The following is a 21,656-nucleotide window of genomic DNA, read 5'->3' as shown; positions in this document are numbered from 1 at the left end:
ATGATAAAAACAAAATTTACCATCCATTGATGGATGGGAAATCCGCCATGAGGCATTTGTTTTTAGAAACTGCTGCTCACAACCAATGTTGCAATGGAGTGTCTCCATCTGCTGGTGGTATTGGAAAGGCATTAGTGCTATGACAGGGTCTGAAGAAGAAGAAGAAGAAGACGGAAAAAAATATATATAAAAAGAAAAAGAGAGAGAGAGAGACTGACTTAGTGAGCGAGTGAGTGAGAGAGTGAGAGTGAGTGAGAGTGAATGAGTGAGTGAGTGATTGAGTGAGTGAGTGAGTGAGAACAAATGAGTTAAAGCAAGTGAGTGAGAGAGATCGAATGAATGAAAGTCTGAATGACAGAAAGAAAAAAGGATGAAGAAAGAAGCATGAAGAAAAAAAAATGTATATGGAGTTGCTGACATGAGTGCAATCTACAAAGCCGTTGAGGCTGATCCTCATGGGAGGATTATTGCACCAGGACCCTTAGCACTTTTAAAATGCCATTCAATGCCACGGGCTAGATGTAAACTGCAGATGACCATGTTGTGGTAGTTACCATGGATACCCAAGTGATGTGTGAGCTAACACATAGGCCCAACAGATTCCAAGAAGGCCAGAATCACCAGCGGCACCACCATCGATTGTCAGGTCACCCGGATTCAGCAAATACCAGAGTCCAAAATGATGCAGGTTTATACTGTTAATTTTCAGTTTATCGTTACAGTTGGTGTTATTCCATGTCGGAAGGGACGCAGCTACAGCCAGTGGGGTAACTAGAGACAGGCAGGCAGCTATGTGCAACAAAGGTAGGCGTGTTGTTTTCATATGCAGATCTGAAATATTGTCTTATATGCAAGAGGAGGAGTGATGGGGGTTCAGGCAAAAGCCAGGCTATGGATTGCATTGCTAAATGCTCCATCAGAGTGCAATGGTCGCCTGTCCTTTTTTTAAGTGATGATGTGGGTTTAGCCTGTGCTGTATGTATGTATGGGTGGCTGACTGCCACCCACCCAGAAAGTGTATGGGAGGCTGGTTGGCTGCCAGCCTTCCTTCCATTCCTATGAGTAATGTGAGTGCTCATGAAGGGGACATGGTTGGGTCCACCCCTTTCCCGGTTATCCCCTCTAGGCCTTTTGGCTTAGATCAAGTGTAAAAAAAGAAAGGATCTTGCGACAGATCGCATCCTGAGGCACGTTTTTTTTTGTGTGAATACTTGCACTTGGGTGACTTGTGAGCACATACTGATACATACGTTCCCTATCTGGGGACCATAAATTAAATGGATTTTTGAGAAAGGGAGCTGATTTGGAAGCTTGCTTCTGTCGCCCTATGCATTGACCCGATGTGGCAGTATCTTCGGGTAGTGAACAGTGCACCACCCCATTCCAGTGTTAAACAAGAAAGATTCTCATTTAATCCTCCGTGGGTGAGAATTTGAGTTTGAGAATTGGAGACCAAAATGATGAGTTGCACTGACTGGTTTATGAACGTCTATTCATTTAGCGTTTTAATGACCATGTTTGCACACTGATTGGTGTAAAAAAATAAAATAAAACTAAATAATAATAATCTAGCACACCTGTGCAGGTTTGACATGACATGACAGGTAGCTGTCTTGTGGGTGGTGCTGAATCCTGTTAAATGACATGAGGGTCTCATGCCTATACACAAGGGTGTGTCATTGCTGTTGCTTGACCATGCATTGGTTTCTGTGGTCAGTGAATGATAAAAACAAAATTTACCATCCATTGATGGATGGGAAATCCGCCATGAGGCATTTGTTTTTAGAAACTGCTGCTCACAACCAATGTTGCAATGGAGTGTCTCCATCTGCTGGTGGTATTGGAAAGGCATTAGTGCTATGACAGGGTCTGAAGAAGAAGAAGAAGAAGAAGACGCTAAAAAATATATATAAAAAGAAAAAGAGAGAGAGAGAGAGAGACTGACTTAGTGAGCGAGTGAGTGAGAGAGTGAGAGTGAGTGAGAGTGAATGAGTGAGTGAGTGATTGAGTGAGTGAGTGAGTGAGTGAGAACAAATGAGTTAAAGCAAGTGAGTGAGAGAGATCGAATGAATGAAAGTCTGAATGACAGAAAGAAAAAAGGATGAAGAAAGAAGCATGAAGAAAAAAAAATGTATATGGAGTTGCTGACATGAGTGCAATCTACAAAGCCGTTGAGGCTGATCCTCATGGGAGGATTATTGCACCAGGACCCTTAGCACTTTTAAAATGCCATTCAATGCCACGGGCTAGATGTAAACTGCAGATGACCATGTTGTGGTAGTTACCATGGATACCCAAGTGATGTGTGAGCTAACACATAGGCCCAACAGATTCCAAGAAGGCCAGAATCACCAGCGGCACCACCATCGATTGTCAGGTCACCCGGATTCAGCAAATACCAGAGTCCAAAATGATGCAGGTTTATACTGTTAATTTTCAGTTTATCGTTACAGTTGGTGTTATTCCATGTCTGAAGGGACGCAGCTACAGCCAGTGGGGTAACTAGAGACAGGCAGGCAGCTATGTGCAACAAAGGTAGGCGTGTTGTTTTCATATGCAGATCTGAAATATTGTCTTATATGCAAGAGGAGGAGTGATGGGGGTTCAGGCAAAAGCCAGGCTATGGATTGCATTGCTAAATGCTCCATCAGAGTGCAATGGTCGCCTGTCCTTTTTTTAAGTGATGATGTGGGTTTAGCCTGTGCTGTATGTATGTATGGGTGGCTGACTGCCACCCACCCAGAAAGTGTATGGGAGGCTGGTTGGCTGCCAGCCTTCCTTCCATTCCTATGAGTAATGTGAGTGCTCATGAAGGGGACATGGTTGGGTCCACCCCTTTCCCGGTTATCCCCTCTAGGCCTTTTGGCTTAGATTAAGTGTAAAAAAAGAAAGGATCTTGCGACAGATCGCATCCTGAGGCACGTTTTTTTTTGTGTGAATACTTGCACTTGGGTGACTTGTGAGCACATACTGATACATACGTTCCCTATCTGGGGACCATAAATTAAATGGACTTTTGAGAAAGGGAGCTGATTTGGAAGCTTGCTTCTGTCGCCCTATGCATTGACCCGATGTGGCAGTATCTTCGGGTAGTGAACAGTGCACCACCCCATTCCAGTGTTAAACAAGAAAGATTCTCATTTAATCCTCCGTGGGTGAGAATTTGAGTTTGAGAATTGGAGACCAAAATGATGAGTTGCACTGACTGGTTTATGAACGTCTATTCATTTAGCGTTTTAATGACCATGTTTGCACACTGATTGGTGTAAAAAAATAAAATAAAACTAAATAATAATAATCTAGCACACCTGTGCAGGTTTGACATGACATGACAGGTAGCTGTCTTGTGGGTGGTGCTGAATCCTGTTAAATGACATGAGGGTCTCATGCCTATACACAAGGGTGTGTCATTGCTGTTGCTTGACCATGCATTGGTTTCTGTGGTCAGTGAATGATAAAAACAAAATTTACCATCCATTGATGGATGGGAAATCCGCCATGAGGCATTTGTTTTTAGAAACTGCTGCTCACAACCAATGTTGCAATGGAGTGTCTCCATCTGCTGGTGGTATTGGAAAGGCATTAGTGCTATGACAGGGTCTGAAGAAGAAGAAGAAGAAGAAGAAGACGGAAAAAAATATATATAAAAAGAAAAAGAGAGAGAGAGAGAGAGAGACTGACTTAGTGAGCGAGTGAGTGAGAGAGTGAGAGTGAGTGAGAGTGAATGAGTGAGTGAGTGATTGAGTGAGTGAGTGAGTGAGTGAGAACAAATGAGTTAAAGCAAGTGAGTGAGAGAGATCGAATGAATGAAAGTCTGAATGACAGAAAGAAAAAAGGATGAAGAAAGAAGCATGAAGAAAAAAAAATGTATATGGAGTTGCTGACATGAGTGCAATCTACAAAGCCGTTGAGGCTGATCCTCATGGGAGGATTATTGCACCAGGACCCTTAGCACTTTTAAAATGCCATTCAATGCCACGGGCTAGATGTAAACTGCAGATGACCATGTTGTGGTAGTTACCATGGATACCCAAGTGATGTGTGAGCTAACACATAGGCCCAACAGATTCCAAGAAGGCCAGAATCACCAGCGGCACCACCATCGATTGTCAGGTCACCCGGATTCAGCAAATACCAGAGTCCAAAATGATGCAGGTTTATACTGTTAATTTTCAGTTTATCGTTACAGTTGGTGTTATTCCATGTCGGAAGGGACGCAGCTACAGCCAGTGGGGTAACTAGAGACAGGCAGGCAGCTATGTGCAACAAAGGTAGGCGTGTTGTTTTCATATGCAGATCTGAAATATTGTCTTATATGCAAGAGGAGGAGTGATGGGGGTTCAGGCAAAAGCCAGGCTATGGATTGCATTGCTAAATGCTCCATCAGAGTGCAATGGTCGCCTGTCCTTTTTTTAAGTGATGATGTGGGTTTAGCCTGTGCTGTATGTATGTATGGGTGGCTGACTGCCACCCACCCAGAAAGTGTATGGGAGGCTGGTTGGCTGCCAGCCTTCCTTCCATTCCTATGAGTAATGTGAGTGCTCATGAAGGGGACATGGTTGGGTCCACCCCTTTCCCGGTTATCCCCTCTAGGCCTTTTGGCTTAGATCAAGTGTAAAAAAAGAAAGGATCTTGCGACAGATCGCATCCTGAGGCACGTTTTTTTTTTGTGTGAATACTTGCACTTGGGTGACTTGTGAGCACATACTGATACATACGTTCCCTATCTGGGGACCATAAATTAAATGGATTTTTGAGAAAGGGAGCTGATTTGGAAGCTTGCTTCTGTCGCCCTATGCATTGACCCGATGTGGCAGTATCTTCGGGTAGTGAACAGTGCACCACCCCATTCCAGTGTTAAACAAGAAAGATTCTCATTTAATCCTCCGTGGGTGAGAATTTGAGTTTGAGAATTGGAGACCAAAATGATGAGTTGCACTGACTGGTTTATGAACGTCTATTCATTTAGCGTTTTAATGACCATGTTTGCACACTGATTGGTGTAAAAAAATAAAATAAAACTAAATAATAATAATCTAGCACACCTGTGCAGGTTTGACATGACATGACAGGTAGCTGTCTTGTGGGTGGTGCTGAATCCTGTTAAATGACATGAGGGTCTCATGCCTATACACAAGGGTGTGTCATTGCTGTTGCTTGACCATGCATTGGTTTCTGTGGTCAGTGAATGATAAAAACAAAATTTACCATCCATTGATGGATGGGAAATCCGCCATGAGGCATTTGTTTTTAGAAACTGCTGCTCACAACCAATGTTGCAATGGAGTGTCTCCATCTGCTGGTGGTATTGGAAAGGCATTAGTGCTATGACAGGGTCTGAAGAAGAAGAAGAAGAAGAAGACGCAAAAAAATATATATAAAAAGAAAAAGAGAGAGAGAGAGAGAGACTGACTTAGTGAGCGAGTGAGTGAGAGAGTGAGAGTGAGTGAGAGTGAATGAGTGAGTGAGTGATTGAGTGAGTGAGTGAGTGAGTGAGTGAGAACAAATGAGTTAAAGCAAGTGAGTGAGAGAGATCGAATGAATGAAAGTCTGAATGACAGAAAGAAAAAAGGATGAAGAAAGAAGCATGAAGAAAAAAAAATGTATATGGAGTTGCTGACATGAGTGCAATCTACAAAGCCGTTGAGGCTGATCCTCATGGGAGGATTATTGCACCAGGACCCTTAGCACTTTTAAAATGCCATTCAATGCCACGGGCTAGATGTAAACTGCAGATGACCATGTTGTGGTAGTTACCATGGATACCCAAGTGATGTGTGAGCTAACACATAGGCCCAACAGATTCCAAGAAGGCCAGAATCACCAGCGGCACCACCATCGATTGTCAGGTCACCCGGATTCAGCAAATACCAGAGTCCAAAATGATGCAGGTTTATACTGTTAATTTTCAGTTTATCGTTACAGTTGGTGTTATTCCATGTCGGAAGGGACGCAGCTACAGCCAGTGGGGTAACTAGAGACAGGCAGGCAGCTATGTGCAACAAAGGTAGGCGTGTTGTTTTCATATGCAGATCTGAAATATTGTCTTATATGCAAGAGGAGGAGTGATGGGGGTTCAGGCAAAAGCCAGGCTATGGATTGCATTGCTAAATGCTCCATCAGAGTGCAATGGTCGCCTGTCCTTTTTTTAAGTGATGATGTGGGTTTAGCCTGTGCTGTATGTATGTATGGGTGGCTGACTGCCACCCACCCAGAAAGTGTATGGGAGGCTGGTTGGCTGCCAGCCTTCCTTCCATTCCTATGAGTAATGTGAGTGCTCATGAAGGGGACATGGTTGGGTCCACCCCTTTCCCGGTTATCCCCTCTAGGCCTTTTGGCTTAGATCAAGTGTAAAAAAAGAAAGGATCTTGCGACAGATCGCATCCTGAGGCACGTTTTTTTTTGTGTGAATACTTGCACTTGGGTGACTTGTGAGCACATACTGATACATACGTTCCCTATCTGGGGACCATAAATTAAATGGATTTTTGAGAAAGGGAGCTGATTTGGAAGCTTACTTCTGTCGCCCTATGCATTGACCCGATGTGGCAGTATCTTCGGGTAGTGAACAGTGCACCACCCCATTCCAGTGTTAAACAAGAAAGATTCTCATTTAATCCTCCGTGGGTGAGAATTTGAGTTTGAGAATTGGAGACCAAAATGATGAGTTGCACTGACTGGTTTATGAACGTCTATTCATTTAGCGTTTTAATGACCATGTTTGCACACTGATTGGTGTAAAAAAATAAAATAAAACTAAATAATAATAATCTAGCACACCTGTGCAGGTTTGACATGACATGACAGGTAGCTGTCTTGTGGGTGGTGCTGAATCCTGTTAAATGACATGAGGGTCTCATGCCTATACATAAGGGTGTGTCATTGCTGTTGCTTGACCATGCATTGGTTTCTGTGGTCAGTGAATGATAAAAACAAAATTTACCATCCATTGATGGATGGGAAATCCGCCATGAGGCATTTGTTTTTAGAAACTGCTGCTCACAACCAATGTTGCAATGGAGTGTCTCCATCTGCTGGTGGTATTGGAAAGGCATTAGTGCTATGACAGGGTCTGAAGAAGAAGAAGAAGAAGAAGAAGAAGAAGAAGAAGACGGAAAAAAATATATATAAAAAGAAAAAGAGAGAGAGAGAGAGAGACTGACTTAGTGAGCGAGTGAGTGAGAGAGTGAGAGTGAGTGAGAGTGAATGAGTGAGTGAGTGATTGAGTGAGTGAGTGAGTGAGAACAAATGAGTTAAAGCAAGTGAGTGAGAGAGATCGAATGAATGAAAGTCTGAATGACAGAAAGAAAAAAGGATGAAGAAAGAAGCATGAAGAAAAAAAAATGTATATGGAGTTGCTGACATGAGTGCAATCTACAAAGCCGTTGAGGCTGATCCTCATGGGAGGATTATTGCACCAGGACCCTTAGCACTTTTAAAATGCCATTCAATGCCACGGGCTAGATGTAAACTGCAGATGACCATGTTGTGGTAGTTACCATGGATACCCAAGTGATGTGTGAGCTAACACATAGGCCCAACAGATTCCAAGAAGGCCAGAATCACCAGCGGCATCACCATCGATTGTCAGGTCACCCGGATTCAGCAAATACCAGAGTCCAAAATGATGCAGGTTTATACTGTTAATTTTCAGTTTATCGTTACAGTTGGTGTTATTCCATGTCGGAAGGGACGCAGCTACAGCCAGTGGGGTAACTAGAGACAGGCAGGCAGCTATGTGCAACAAAGGTAGGCGTGTTGTTTTCATATGCAGATCTGAAATATTGTCTTATATGCAAGAGGAGGAGTGATGGGGGTTCAGGCAAAAGCCAGGCTATGGATTGCATTGCTAAATGCTCCATCAGAGTGCAATGGTCGCCTGTCCTTTTTTTAAGTGATGATGTGGGTTTAACCTGTGCTGTATGTATGTATGGGTGGCTGACTGCCACCCACCCAGAAAGTGTATGGGAGGCTGGTTGGCTGCCAGCCTTCCTTCCATTCCTATGAGTAATGTGAGTGCTCATGAAGGGGACATGGTTGGGTCCACCCCTTTCCCGGTTATCCCCTCTAGGCCTTTTGGCTTAGATCAAGTGTAAAAAAAGAAAGGATCTTGCGACAGATCGCATCCTGAGGCACGTTTTTTTTTTGTGTGAATACTTGCACTTGGGTGACTTGTGAGCACATACTGATACATACGTTCCCTATCTGGGGACCATAAATTAAATGGATTTTTGAGAAAGGGAGCTGATTTGGAAGCTTGCTTCTGTCGCCCTATGCATTGACCCGATGTGGCAGTATCTTCGGGTAGTGAACAGTGCACCACCCCATTCCAGTGTTAAACAAGAAAGATTCTCATTTAATCCTCCGTGGGTGAGAATTTGAGTTTGAGAATTGGAGACCAAAATGATGAGTTGCACTGACTGGTTTATGAACGTCTATTCATTTAGCATTTTAATGACCATGTTTGCACACTGATTGGTGTAAAAAAATAAAATAAAACTAAATAATAATAATCTAGCACACCTGTGCAGGTTTGACATGACATGACAGGTAGCTGTCTTGTGGGTGGTGCTGAATCCTGTTAAATGACATGAGGGTCTCATGCCTATACACAAGGGTGTGTCATTGCTGTTGCTTGACCATGCATTGGTTTCTGTGGTCAGTGAATGATAAAAACAAAATTTACCATCCATTGATGGATGGGAAATCCGCCATGAGGCATTTGTTTTTAGAAACTGCTGCTCACAACCAATGTTGCAATGGAGTGTCTCCATCTGCTGGTGGTATTGGAAAGGCATTAGTGCTATGACAGGGTCTGAAGAAGAAGAAGAAGAAGAAGGAAAAAAATATATATAAAAAGAAAAAGAGAGAGAGAGAGAGAGACTGACTTAGTGAGCGAGTGAGTGAGAGAGTGAGAGTGAGTGAGTGAGAGTGAATGAGTGAGTGAGTGATTGAGTGAGTGAGTGAGTGAGAACAAATGAGTTAAAGCAAGTGAGTGAGAGAGATCGAATGAATGAAAGTCTGAATGACAGAAAGAAAAAAGGATGAAGAAAGAAGCATGAAGAAAAAAAAATGTATATGGAGTTGCTGACATGAGTGCAATCTACAAAGCCGTTGAGGCTGATCCTCATGGGAGGATTATTGCACCAGGACCCTTAGCACTTTTAAAATGCCATTCAATGCCACGGGCTAGATGTAAACTGCAGATGACCATGTTGTGGTAGTTACCATGGATACCCAAGTGATGTGTGAGCTAACACATAGGCCCAACAGATTCCAAGAAGGCCAGAATCACCAGCGGCACCACCATCGATTGTCAGGTCACCCGGATTCAGCAAATACCAGAGTCCAAAATGATGCAGGTTTATACTGTTAATTTTCAGTTTATCGTTACAGTTGGTGTTATTCCATGTCGGAAGGGACGCAGCTACAGCCAGTGGGGTAACTAGAGACAGGCAGGCAGCTATGTGCAACAAAGGTAGGCGTGTTGTTTTCATATGCAGATCTGAAATATTGTCTTATATGCAAGAGGAGGAGTGATGGGGGTTCAGGCAAAAGCCAGGCTATGGATTGCATTGCTAAATGCTCCATCAGAGTGCAATGGTCGCCTGTCCTTTTTTTAAGTGATGATGTGGGTTTAGCCTGTGCTGTATGTATGTATGGGTGGCTGACTGCCACCCACCCAGAAAGTGTATGGGAGGCTGGTTGGCTGCCAGCCTTCCTTCCATTCCTATGAGTAATGTGAGTGCTCATGAAGGGGACATGGTTGGGTCCACCCCTTTCCCGGTTATCCCCTCTAGGCCTTTTGGCTTAGATCAAGTGTAAAAAAAGAAAGGATCTTGCGACAGATCGCATCCTGAGGCACGTTTTTTTTTGTGTGAATATTTGCACTTGGGTGACTTGTGAGCACATACTGATACATATGTTCCCTATCTGGGGACCATAAATTAAATGGATTTTTGAGAAAGGGAGCTGATTTGGAAGCTTGCTTCTGTCGCCCTATGCATTGACCCGATGTGGCAGTATCTTCGGGTAGTGAACAGTGCACCACCCCATTCCAGTGTTAAACAAGAAAGATTCTCATTTAATCCTCCGTGGGTGAGAATTTGAGTTTGAGAATTGGAGACCAAAATGATGAGTTGCACTGACTGGTTTATGAACGTCTATTCATTTAGCGTTTTAATGACCATGTTTGCACACTGATTGGTGTAAAAAAATAAAATAAAACTAAATAATAATAATCTAGCACACCTGTGCAGGTTTGACATGACATGACAGGTAGCTGTCTTGTGGGTGGTGCTGAATCCTGTTAAATGACATGAGGGTCTCATGCCTATACACAAGGGTGTGTCATTGCTGTTGCTTGACCATGCATTGGTTTCTGTGGTCAGTGAATGATAAAAACAAAATTTACCATCCATTGATGGATGGGAAATCCGCCATGAGGCATTTGTTTTTAGAAACTGCTGCTCACAACCAATGTTGCAATGGAGTGTCTCCATCTGCTGGTGGTATTGGAAAGGCATTAGTGCTATGACAGGGTCTGAAGAAGAAGAAGAAGAAGAAGACGCAAAAAAATATATATAAAAAGAAAAAGAGAGAGAGAGAGAGAGACTGACTTAGTGAGCGAGTGAGTGAGAGAGTGAGAGTGAGTGAGAGTGAATGAGTGAGTGAGTGATTGAGTGAGTGAGTGAGTGAGTGAGAACAAATGAGTTAAAGCAAGTGAGTGAGAGAGATCGAATGAATGAAAGTCTGAATGACAGAAAGAAAAAAGGATGAAGAAAGAAGCATGAAGAAAAAAAAATGTATATGGAGTTGCTGACATGAGTGCAATCTACAAAGCCGTTGAGGCTGATCCTCATGGGAGGATTATTGCACCAGGACCCTTAGCACTTTTAAAATGCCATTCAATGCCACGGGCTAGATGTAAACTGCAGATGACCATGTTGTGGTAGTTACCATGGATACCCAAGTGATGTGTGAGCTAACACATAGGCCCAACAGATTCCAAGAAGGCCAGAATCACCAGCGGCACCACCATCGATTGTCAGGTCACCCGGATTCAGCAAATACCAGAGTCCAAAATGATGCAGGTTTATACTGTTAATTTTCAGTTTATCGTTACAGTTGGTGTTATTCCATGTCGGAAGGGACGCAGCTACAGCCAGTGGGGTAACTAGAGACAGGCAGGCAGCTATGTGCAACAAAGGTAGGCGTGTTGTTTTCATATGCAGATCTGAAATATTGTCTTATATGCAAGAGGAGGAGTGATGGGGGTTCAGGCAAAAGCCAGGCTATGGATTGCATTGCTAAATGCTCCATCAGAGTGCAATGGTCGCCTGTCCTTTTTTTTAAGTGATGATGTGGGTTTAGCCTGTGCTGTATGTATGTATGGGTGGCTGACTGCCACCCACCCAGAAAGTGTATGGGAGGCTGGTTGGCTGCCAGCCTTCCTTCCATTCCTATGAGTAATGTGAGTGCTCATGAAGGGGACATGGTTGGGTCCACCCCTTTCCCGGTTATCCCCTCTAGGCCTTTTGGCTTAGATCAAGTGTAAAAAAAGAAAGGATCTTGCGACAGATCGCATCCTGAGGCACGTTTTTTTTTGTGTGAATACTTGCACTTGGGTGACTTGTGAGCACATACTGATACATACGTTCCCTATCTGGGGACCATAAATTAAATGGATTTTTGAGAAAGGGAGCTGATTTGGAAGCTTGCTTCTGTCGCCCTATGCATTGACCCGATGTGGCAGTATCTTCGGGTAGTGAACAGTGCACCACCCCATTCCAGTGTTAAACAAGAAAGATTCTCATTTAATCCTCCGTGGGTGAGAATTTGAGTTTGAGAATTGGAGACCAAAATGATGAGTTGCACTGACTGGTTTATGAACGTCTATTCATTTAGCGTTTTAATGACCATGTTTGCACACTGATTGGTGTAAAAAAATAAAATAAAACTAAATAATAATAATCTAGCACACCTGTGCAGGTTTGACATGACATGACAGGTAGCTGTCTTGTGGGTGGTGCTGAATCCTGTTAAATGACATGAGGGTCTCATGCCTATACACAAGGGTGTGTCATTGCTGTTGCTTGACCATGCATTGGTTTCTGTGGTCAGTGAATGATAAAAACAAAATTTACCATCCATTGATGGATGGGAAATCCGCCATGAGGCATTTGTTTTTAGAAACTGCTGCTCACAACCAATGTTGCAATGGAGTGTCTCCATCTGCTGGTGGTATTGGAAAGGCATTAGTGCTATGACAGGGTCTGAAGAAGAAGAAGAAGAAGAAGACGCAAAAAAATATATATAAAAAGAAAAAGAGAGAGAGAGAGAGAGACTGACTTAGTGAGCGAGTGAGTGAGAGAGTGAGAGTGAGTGAGAGTGAATGAGTGAGTGATTGAGTGAGTGAGTGAGTGAGTGAGAACAAATGAGTTAAAGCAAGTGAGTGAGAGAGATCGAATGAATGAAAGTCTGAATGACAGAAAGAAAAAAGGATGAAGAAAGAAGCATGAAGAAAAAAAAATGTATATGGAGTTGCTGACATGAGTGCAATCTACAAAGCCGTTGAGGCTGATTCTCATGGGAGGATTATTGCACCAGGACCCTTAGCACTTTTAAAATGCCATTCAATGCCACGGGCTAGATGTAAACTGCAGATGACCATGTTGTGGTAGTTACCATGGATACCCAAGTGATGTGTGAGCTAACACATAGGCCCAACAGATTCCAAGAAGGCCAGAATCACCAGCGGCACCACCATCGATTGTCAGGTCACCCGGATTCAGCAAATACCAGAGTCCAAAATGATGCAGGTTTATACTGTTAATTTTCAGTTTATCGTTACAGTTGGTGTTATTCCATGTCGGAAGGGACGCAGCTACAGCCAGTGGGGTAACTAGAGACAGGCAGGCAGCTATGTGCAACAAAGGTAGGCGTGTTGTTTTCATATGCAGATCTGAAATATTGTCTTATATGCAAGAGGAGGAGTGATGGGGGTTCAGGCAAAAGCCAGGCTATGGATTGCATTGCTAAATGCTCCATCAGAGTGCAATGGTCGCCTGTCCTTTTTTTAAGTGATGATGTGGGTTTAGCCTGTGCTGTATGTATGTATGGGTGGCTGACTGCCACCCACCCAGAAAGTGTATGGGAGGCTGGTTGGCTGCCAGCCTTCCTTCCATTCCTATGAGTAATGTGAGTGCTCATGAAGGGGACATGGTTGGGTCCACCCCTTTCCCGGTTATCCCCTCTAGGCCTTTTGGCTTAGATCAAGTGTAAAAAAAGAAAGGATCTTGCGACAGATCGCATCCTGAGGCACGTTTTTTTTTGTGTGAATACTTGCACTTGGGTGACTTGTGAGCACATACTGATACATACGTTCCCTATCTGGGGACCATAAATTAAATGGATTTTTGAGAAAGGGAGCTGATTTGGAAGCTTGCTTCTGTCGCCCTATGCATTGACCCGATGTGGCAGTATCTTCGGGTAGTGAACAGTGCACCACCCCATTCCAGTGTTAAACAAGAAAGATTCTCATTTAATCCTCCGTGGGTGAGAATTTGAGTTTGAGAATTGGAGACCAAAATGATGAGTTGCACTGACTGGTTTATGAACGTCTATTCATTTAGCGTTTTAATGACCATGTTTGCACACTGATTGGTGTAAAAAAATAAAATAAAACTAAATAATAATAATCTAGCACACCTGTGCAGGTTTGACATGACATGACAGGTAGCTGTCTTGTGGGTGGTGCTGAATCCTGTTAAATGACATGAGGGTCTCATGCCTATACACAAGGGTGTGTCATTGCTGTTGCTTGACCATGCATTGGTTTCTGTGGTCAGTGAATGATAAAAACAAAATTTACCATCCATTGATGGATGGGAAATCCGCCATGAGGCATTTGTTTTTAGAAACTGCTGCTCACAACCAATGTTGCAATGGAGTGTCTCCATCTGCTGGTGGTATTGGAAAGGCATTAGTGCTATGACAGGGTCTGAAGAAGAAGAAGAAGAAGAAGACGCAAAAAAATATATATAAAAAGAAAAAGAGAGAGAGAGAGAGAGACTGACTTAGTGAGCGAGTGAGTGAGAGAGTGAGAGTGAGTGAGAGTGAATGAGTGAGTGATTGAGTGAGTGAGTGAGTCAGTGAGAACAAATGAGTTAAAGCAAGTGAGTGAGAGAGATCGAATGAATGAAAGTCTGAATGACAGAAAGAAAAAAGGATGAAGAAAGAAGCATGAAGAAAAAAAAATGTATATGGAGTTGCTGACATGAGTGCAATCTACAAAGCCGTTGAGGCTGATCCTCATGGGAGGATTATTGCACCAGGACCCTTAGCACTTTTAAAATGCCATTCAATGCCACGGGCTAGATGTAAACTGCAGATGACCATGTTGTGGTAGTTACCATGGATACCCAAGTGATGTGTGAGCTAACACATAGGCCCAACAGATTCCAAGAAGGCCAGAATCACCAGCGGCACCACCATCGATTGTCAGGTCACCCGGATTCAGCAAATACCAGAGTCCAAAATGATGCAGGTTTATACTGTTAATTTTCAGTTTATCGTTACAGTTGGTGTTATTCCATGTCGGAAGGGACGCAGCTACAGCCAGTGGGGTAACTAGAGACAGGCAGGCAGCTATGTGCAACAAAGGTAGGCGTGTTGTTTTCATATGCAGATCTGAAATATTGTCTTATATGCAAGAGGAGGAGTGATGGGGGTTCAGGCAAAAGCCAGGCTATAGATTGCATTGCTAAATGCTCCATCAGAGTGCAATGGTCGCCTGTCCTTTTTTTAAGTGATGATGTGGGTTTAGCCTGTGCTGTATGTATGTATGGGTGGCTGACTGCCACCCACCCAGAAAGTGTATGGGAGGCTGGTTGGCTGCCAGCCTTCCTTCCATTCCTATGAGTAATGTGAGTGCTCATGAAGGGGACATGGTTGGGTCCACCCCTTTCCCGGTTATCCCCTCTAGGCCTTTTGGCTTAGATCAAGTGTAAAAAAAGAAAGGATCTTGCGACAGATCGCATCCTGAGGCACGTTTTTTTTTGTGTGAATACTTGCACTTGGGTGACTTGTGAGCACATACTGATACATACGTTCCCTATCTGGGGACCATAAATTAAATGGATTTTTGAGAAAGGGAGCTGATTTGGAAGCTTGCTTCTGTCGCCCTATGCATTGACCCGATGTGGCAGTATCTTCGGGTAGTGAACAGTGCACCACCCCATTCCAGTGTTAAACAAGAAAGATTCTCATTTAATCCTCCGTGGGTGAGAATTTGAGTTTGAGAATTGGAGACCAAAATGATGAGTTGCACTGACTGGTTTATGAACGTCTATTCATTTAGCGTTTTAATGACCATGTTTGCACACTGATTGGTGTAAAAAAATAAAATAAAACTAAATAATAATAATCTAGCACACCTGTGCAGGTTTGACATGACATGACAGGTAGCTGTCTTGTGGGTGGTGCTGAATCCTGTTAAATGACATGAGGGTCTCATGCCTATACACAAGGGTGTGTCATTGCTGTTGCTTGACCATGCATTGGTTTCTGTGGTCAGTGAATGATAAAAACAAAATTTACCATCCATTGATGGATGGGAAATCCGCCATGAGGCATTTGTTTTTAGAAACTGCTGCTCACAACCAATGTTGCAATGGAGTGTCTCCATCTGCTGGTGGTATTGGAAAGGCATTAGTGCTATGACAGGGTCTGAAGAAGAAGAAGAAGAAGAAGAAGAAGAAGACGGAAAAAAATATATATAAAAAGAAAAAGAGAGAGAGAGAGAGAGACTGACTTAGTGAGCGAGTGAGTGAGAGAGTGAGAGTGAGTGAGAGTGAATGAGTGAGTGAGTGATTGAGTGAGTGAGTGAGTGAGAACAAATGAGTTAAAGCAAGTGAGTGAGAGAGATCGAATGAATGAAAGTCTGAATGACAGAAAGAAAAAAGGATGAAGAAAGAAGCATGAAGAAAAAAAAATGTATATGGAGTTGCTGACATGAGTGCAATCTACAAAGCCGTTGAGGCTGATCCTCATGGGAGGATTATTGCACCAGGACCCTTAGCACTTTTAAAATGCCATTCAATGCCACGGGCTAGATGTAAACTGCAGATGACCATGTTGTGGTAGTTACCATGGATACCCAAGTGATGTGTGAGCTAACACATAGGCCCAACAGATTCCAAGAAGGCCAGAATCACCAGCGGCACCACCATCGATTGTCAGGTCACCCGGATTCAGCAAATACCAGAGTCCAAAATGATGCAGGTTTATACTGTTAATTTTCAGTTTATCGTTACAGTTGGTGTTATTCCATGTCGGAAGGGACGCAGCTACAGCCAGTGGGGTAACTAGAGACAGGCAGGCAGCTATGTGCAACAAAGGTAGGCGTGTTGTTTTCATATGCAGATCTGAAATATTGTCTTATATGCAAGAGGAGGAGTGATGGGGGTTCAGGCAAAAGCCAGGCTATGGATTGCATTGCTAAATGCTCCATCAGAGTGCAATGGTCGCCTGTCCTTTTTTTAAGTGATGATGTGGGTTTAGCCTGTGCTGTATGTATGTATGGGTGGCTGACTGCCACCCACCCAGAAAGTGTATGGGAGGCTGGTTGGCTGCCAGCCTTCCTTCCATTCCTATGAGTAATGTGAGTGCTCATGAAGGGGACATGGTTGGGTCCACCCCTTTCCCGGTTATCCCCTCTAGGCCTTTTGGCTTAGATCAAGTGTAAAAAAAGAAAGGATCTTGCGACAGATCGCATCCTGAGGCACGTTTTTTTTTTGTGTGAATACTTGCACTTGGGTGACTTGTGAGCACATACTGATACATACGTTCCCTATCTGGGGACCATAAATTAAATGGATTTTTGAGAAAGGGAGCTGATTTGGAAGCTTACTTCTGTCGCCCTATGCATTGACCCGATGTGGCAGTATCTTCGGGTAGTGAACAGTGCACCACCCCATTCCAGTGTTAAACAAGAAAGATTCTCATTTAATCCTCCGTGGGTGAGAATTTGAGTTTGAGAATTGGAGACCAAAATGATGAGTTGCACTGACTGGTTTATGAACGTCTATTCATTTAGCGTTTTAATGACCATGTTTGCACACTGATTGGTGTAAAAAAATAAAATAAAACTAAATAATAATAATCTAGCACACCTGTGCAGGTTTGACATGACATGACAGGTAGCTGTCTTGTGGGTGGTGCTGAATCCTGTTAAATGACATGAGGGTCTCATGCCTATACACAAGGGTGTGTCATTGCTGTTGCTTGACCATGCATTGGTTTCTGTGGTCAGTGAATGATAAAAACAAAATTTACCATCCATTGATGGATGGGAAATCCGCCATGAGGCATTTGTTTTTAGAAACTGCTGCTCACAACCAATGTTGCAATGGAGTGTCTCCATCTGCTGGTGGTATTGGAAAGGCATTAGTGCTATGACAGGGTCTGAAGAAGAAGAAGAAGAAGAAGACGGAAAAAAATATATATAAAAAGAAAAAGAGAGAGAGAGAGAGAGACTGACTTAGTGAGCGAGTGAGTGAGAGAGTGAGAGTGAGTGAGAGTGAATGAGTGAGTGAGTGATTGAGTGAGTGAGTGAGAACAAATGAGTTAAAGCAAGTGAGTGAGAGAGATCGAATGAATGAAAGTCTGAATGACAGAAAGAAAAAAGGATGAAGAAAGAAGCATGAAGAAAAAAAAATGTATATGGAGTTGCTGACATGAGTGCAATCTACAAAGCCGTTGAGGCTGATCCTCATGGGAGGATTATTGCACCAGGACCCTTAGCACTTTTAAAATGCCATTCAATGCCACGGGCTAGATGTAAACTGCAGATGACCATGTTGTGGTAGTTACCATGGATACCCAAGTGATGTGTGAGCTAACACATAGGCCCAACAGATTCCAAGAAGGCCAGAATCACCAGCGGCATCACCATCGATTGTCAGGTCACCCGGATTCAGCAAATACCAGAGTCCAAAATGATGCAGGTTTATACTGTTAATTTTCAGTTTATCGTTACAGTTGGTGTTATTCCATGTCGGAAGGGACGCAGCTACAGCCAGTGGGGTAACTAGAGACAGGCAGGCAGCTATGTGCAACAAAGGTAGGCGTGTTGTTTTCATATGCAGATCTGAAATATTGTCTTATATGCAAGAGGAGGAGTGATGGGGGTTCAGGCAAAAGCCAGGCTATGGATTGCATTGCTAAATGCTCCATCAGAGTGCAATGGTCGCCTGTCCTTTTTTTAAGTGATGATGTGGGTTTAACCTGTGCTGTATGTATGTATGGGTGGCTGACTGCCACCCACCCAGAAAGTGTATGGGAGGCTGGTTGGCTGCCAGCCTTCCTTCCATTCCTATGAGTAATGTGAGTGCTCATGAAGGGGACATGGTTGGGTCCACCCCTTTCCCGGTTATCCCCTCTAGGCCTTTTGGCTTAGATCAAGTGTAAAAAAAGAAAGGATCTTGCGACAGATCGCATCCTGAGGCACGTTTTTTTTTGTGTGAATACTTGCACTTGGGTGACTTGTGAGCACATACTGATACATACGTTCCCTATCTGGGGACCATAAATTAAATGGATTTTTGAGAAAGGGAGCTGATTTGGAAGCTTGCTTCTGTCGCCCTATGCATTGACCCGATGTGGCAGTATCTTCGGGTAGTGAACAGTGCACCACCCCATTCCAGTGTTAAACAAGAAAGATTCTCATTTAATCCTCCGTGGGTGAGAATTTGAGTTTGAGAATTGGAGACCAAAATGATGAGTTGCACTGACTGGTTTATGAACGTCTATTCATTTAGCATTTTAATGACCATGTTTGCACACTGATTGGTGTAAAAAAATAAAATAAAACTAAATAATAATAATCTAGCACACCTGTGCAGGTTTGACATGACATGACAGGTAGCTGTCTTGTGGGTGGTGCTGAATCCTGTTAAATGACATGAGGGTCTCATGCCTATACACAAGGGTGTGTCATTGCTGTTGCTTGACCATGCATTGGTTTCTGTGGTCAGTGAATGATAAAAACAAAATTTACCATCCATTGATGGATGGGAAATCCGTCATGAGGCATTTGTTTTTAGAAACTGCTGCTCACAACCAATGTTGCAATGGAGTGTCTCCATCTGCTGGTGGTATTGGAAAGGCATTAGTGCTATGACAGGGTCTGAAGAAGAAGAAGAAGGAAAAAAATATATATAAAAAGAAAAAGAGAGAGAGAGAGAGACTGACTTAGTGAGCGAGTGAGTGAGAGAGTGAGAGTGAGTGAGAGTGAATGAGTGAGTGATTGATTGAGTGAGTGAGTGAGTGAGTGAGAACAAATGAGTTAAAGCAAGTGAGTGAGAGAGATCGAATGAATGAAAGTCTGAATGACAGAAAGAAAAAAGGATGAAGAAAGAAGCATGAAGAAAAAAAAATGTATATGGAGTTGCTGACATGAGTGCAATCTACAAAGCCGTTGAGGCTGATCCTCATGGGAGGATTATTGCACCAGGACCCTTAGCACTTTTAAAATGCCATTCAATGCCACGGGCTAGATGTAAACTGCAGATGACCATGTTGTGGTAGTTACCATGGATACCCAAGTGATGTGTGAGCTAACACATAGGCCCAACAGATTCCAAGAAGGCCAGAATCACCAGCGGCACCACCATCGATTGTCAGGTCACCCGGATTCAGCAAATACCAGAGTCCAAAATGATGCAGGTTTATACTGTTAATTTTCAGTTTATCGTTACAGTTGGTGTTATTCCATGTCGGAAGGGACGCAGCTACAGCCAGTGGGGTAACTAGAGACAGGCAGGCAGCTATGTGCAACAAAGGTAGGCGTGTTGTTTTCATATGCAGATCTGAAATATTGTCTTATATGCAAGAGGAGGAGTGATGGGGGTTCAGGCAAAAGCCAGGCTATGGATTGCATTGCTAAATGCTCCATCAGAGTGCAATGGTCGCCTGTCCTTTTTTTAAGTGATGATGTGGGTTTAGCCTGTGCTGTATGTATGTATGGGTGGCTGACTGCCACCCACCCAGAAAGTGTATGGGAGGCTGGTTGGCTGCCAGCCTTCCTTCCATTCCTATGAGTAATGTGAGTGCTCATGAAGGGGACATGGTTGGGTCCACCCCTTTTCCGGTTATCCCCTCTAGGCCTTTTGGCTTAGATCAAGTGTAAAAAAAGAAAGGATCTTGCGACAGATCGCATCCTGAGGCACGTTTTTTTTTGTGTGAATACTTGCACTTGGGTGACTTGTGAGCACATACTGATACATACGTTCCCTATCTGGGGACCATAAATTAAATGGATTTTTGAGAAAGGGAGCTGATTTGGAAGCTTGCTTCTGTCGCCCTATGCATTGACCCGATGTGGCAGTATCTTCGGGTAGTGAACAGTGCACCACCCCATTCCAGTGTTAAACAAGAAAGATTCTCATTTAATCCTCCGTGGGTGAGAATTTGAGTTTGAGAATTGGAGACCAAAATGATGAGTTGCACTGACTGGTTTATGAACGTCTATTCATTTAGCGTTTTAATGACCATGTTTGCACACTGATTGGTGTAAAAAAATAAAATAAAACTAAATAATAATAATCTAGCACACCTGTGCAGGTTTGACATGACATGACAGGTAGCTGTCTTGTGGGTGGTGCTGAATCCTGTTAAATGACATGAGGGTCTCATGCCTATACACAAGGGTGTGTCATTGCTGTTGCTTGACCATGCATTGGTTTCTGTGGTCAGTGAATGATAAAAACAAAATTTACCATCCATTGATGGATGGGAAATCCGCCATGAGGCATTTGTTTTTAGAAACTGCTGCTCACAACCAATGTTGCAATGGAGTGTCTCCATCTGCTGGTGGTATTGGAAAGGCATTAGTGCTATGACAGGGTCTGAAGAAGAAGAAGAAGAAGAAGACGCAAAAAAATATATATAAAAAGAAAAAGAGAGAGAGAGAGAGAGACTGACTTAGTGAGCGAGTGAGTGAGAGAGTGAGAGTGAGTGAGAGTGAATGAGTGAGTGAGTGATTGAGTGAGTGAGTGAGTGAGTGAGAACAAATGAGTTAAAGCAAGTGAGTGAGAGAGATCGAATGAATGAAAGTCTGAATGACAGAAAGAAAAAAGGATGAAGAAAGAAGCATGAAGAAAAAAAAAATGTATATGGAGTTGCTGACATGAGTGCAATCTACAAAGCCGTTGAGGCTGATCCTCATGGGAGGATTATTGCACCAGGACCCTTAGCACTTTTAAAATGCCATTCAATGCCACGGGCTAGATGTAAACTGCAGATGACCATGTTGTGGTAGTTACCATGGATACCCAAGTGATGTGTGAGCTAACACATAGGCCCAACAGATTCCAAGAAGGCCAGAATCACCAGCGGCATCACCATCGATTGTCAGGTCACCCGGATTCAGCAAATACCAGAGTCCAAAATGATGCAGGTTTATACTGTTAATTTTCAGTTTATCGTTACAGTTGGTGTTATTCCATGTCGGAAGGGACGCAGCTACAGCCAGTGGGGTAACTAGAGACAGGCAGGCAGCTATGTGCAACAAAGGTAGGCGTGTTGTTTTCATATGCAGATCTGAAATATTGTCTTATATGCAAGAGGAGGAGTGATGGGGGTTCAGGCAAAAG

General features: G+C 43.3%; 12 pseudogenes; all 12 read left to right on the top strand.

Moving 5' to 3' along the window:
- The first annotated feature begins 1,115 nt into the window (after nucleotides 1–1,115).
- Nucleotides 1,116–1,379, top strand: LOC130286408 (U2 spliceosomal RNA; annotated as a pseudogene).
- Nucleotides 1,380–2,846: 1,467 nt separating this feature from the next.
- Nucleotides 2,847–3,110, top strand: LOC130289878 (U2 spliceosomal RNA; annotated as a pseudogene).
- A 1,472-nt stretch (nucleotides 3,111–4,582) lies between these two features.
- On the top strand, nucleotides 4,583–4,847 carry LOC130287978 (U2 spliceosomal RNA; annotated as a pseudogene).
- A 1,471-nt stretch (nucleotides 4,848–6,318) lies between these two features.
- LOC130289848 (U2 spliceosomal RNA) lies at nucleotides 6,319–6,582 on the top strand (annotated as a pseudogene).
- A 1,478-nt stretch (nucleotides 6,583–8,060) lies between these two features.
- Nucleotides 8,061–8,325, top strand: LOC130287976 (U2 spliceosomal RNA; annotated as a pseudogene).
- A 1,464-nt stretch (nucleotides 8,326–9,789) lies between these two features.
- LOC130287486 (U2 spliceosomal RNA) lies at nucleotides 9,790–10,053 on the top strand (annotated as a pseudogene).
- A 1,468-nt stretch (nucleotides 10,054–11,521) lies between these two features.
- Nucleotides 11,522–11,785, top strand: LOC130286407 (U2 spliceosomal RNA; annotated as a pseudogene).
- Nucleotides 11,786–13,248: 1,463 nt separating this feature from the next.
- Nucleotides 13,249–13,512, top strand: LOC130286406 (U2 spliceosomal RNA; annotated as a pseudogene).
- Nucleotides 13,513–14,975: 1,463 nt separating this feature from the next.
- Nucleotides 14,976–15,239, top strand: LOC130286405 (U2 spliceosomal RNA; annotated as a pseudogene).
- Nucleotides 15,240–16,711: 1,472 nt separating this feature from the next.
- On the top strand, nucleotides 16,712–16,976 carry LOC130289855 (U2 spliceosomal RNA; annotated as a pseudogene).
- A 1,459-nt stretch (nucleotides 16,977–18,435) lies between these two features.
- On the top strand, nucleotides 18,436–18,699 carry LOC130286404 (U2 spliceosomal RNA; annotated as a pseudogene).
- Nucleotides 18,700–20,155: 1,456 nt separating this feature from the next.
- Nucleotides 20,156–20,419, top strand: LOC130286403 (U2 spliceosomal RNA; annotated as a pseudogene).
- The last annotated feature ends 1,237 nt before the right edge of the window (nucleotides 20,420–21,656 follow it).

This window comes from Hyla sarda, chromosome 8, assembly GCF_029499605.1.
Source record: "Hyla sarda isolate aHylSar1 chromosome 8, aHylSar1.hap1, whole genome shotgun sequence".
NCBI lineage: Eukaryota > Metazoa > Chordata > Amphibia > Anura > Hylidae > Hyla > Hyla sarda.
Note: the sequence above shows the minus strand (reverse complement) of the source record. Positions and strands in the feature narration are given on the sequence as shown.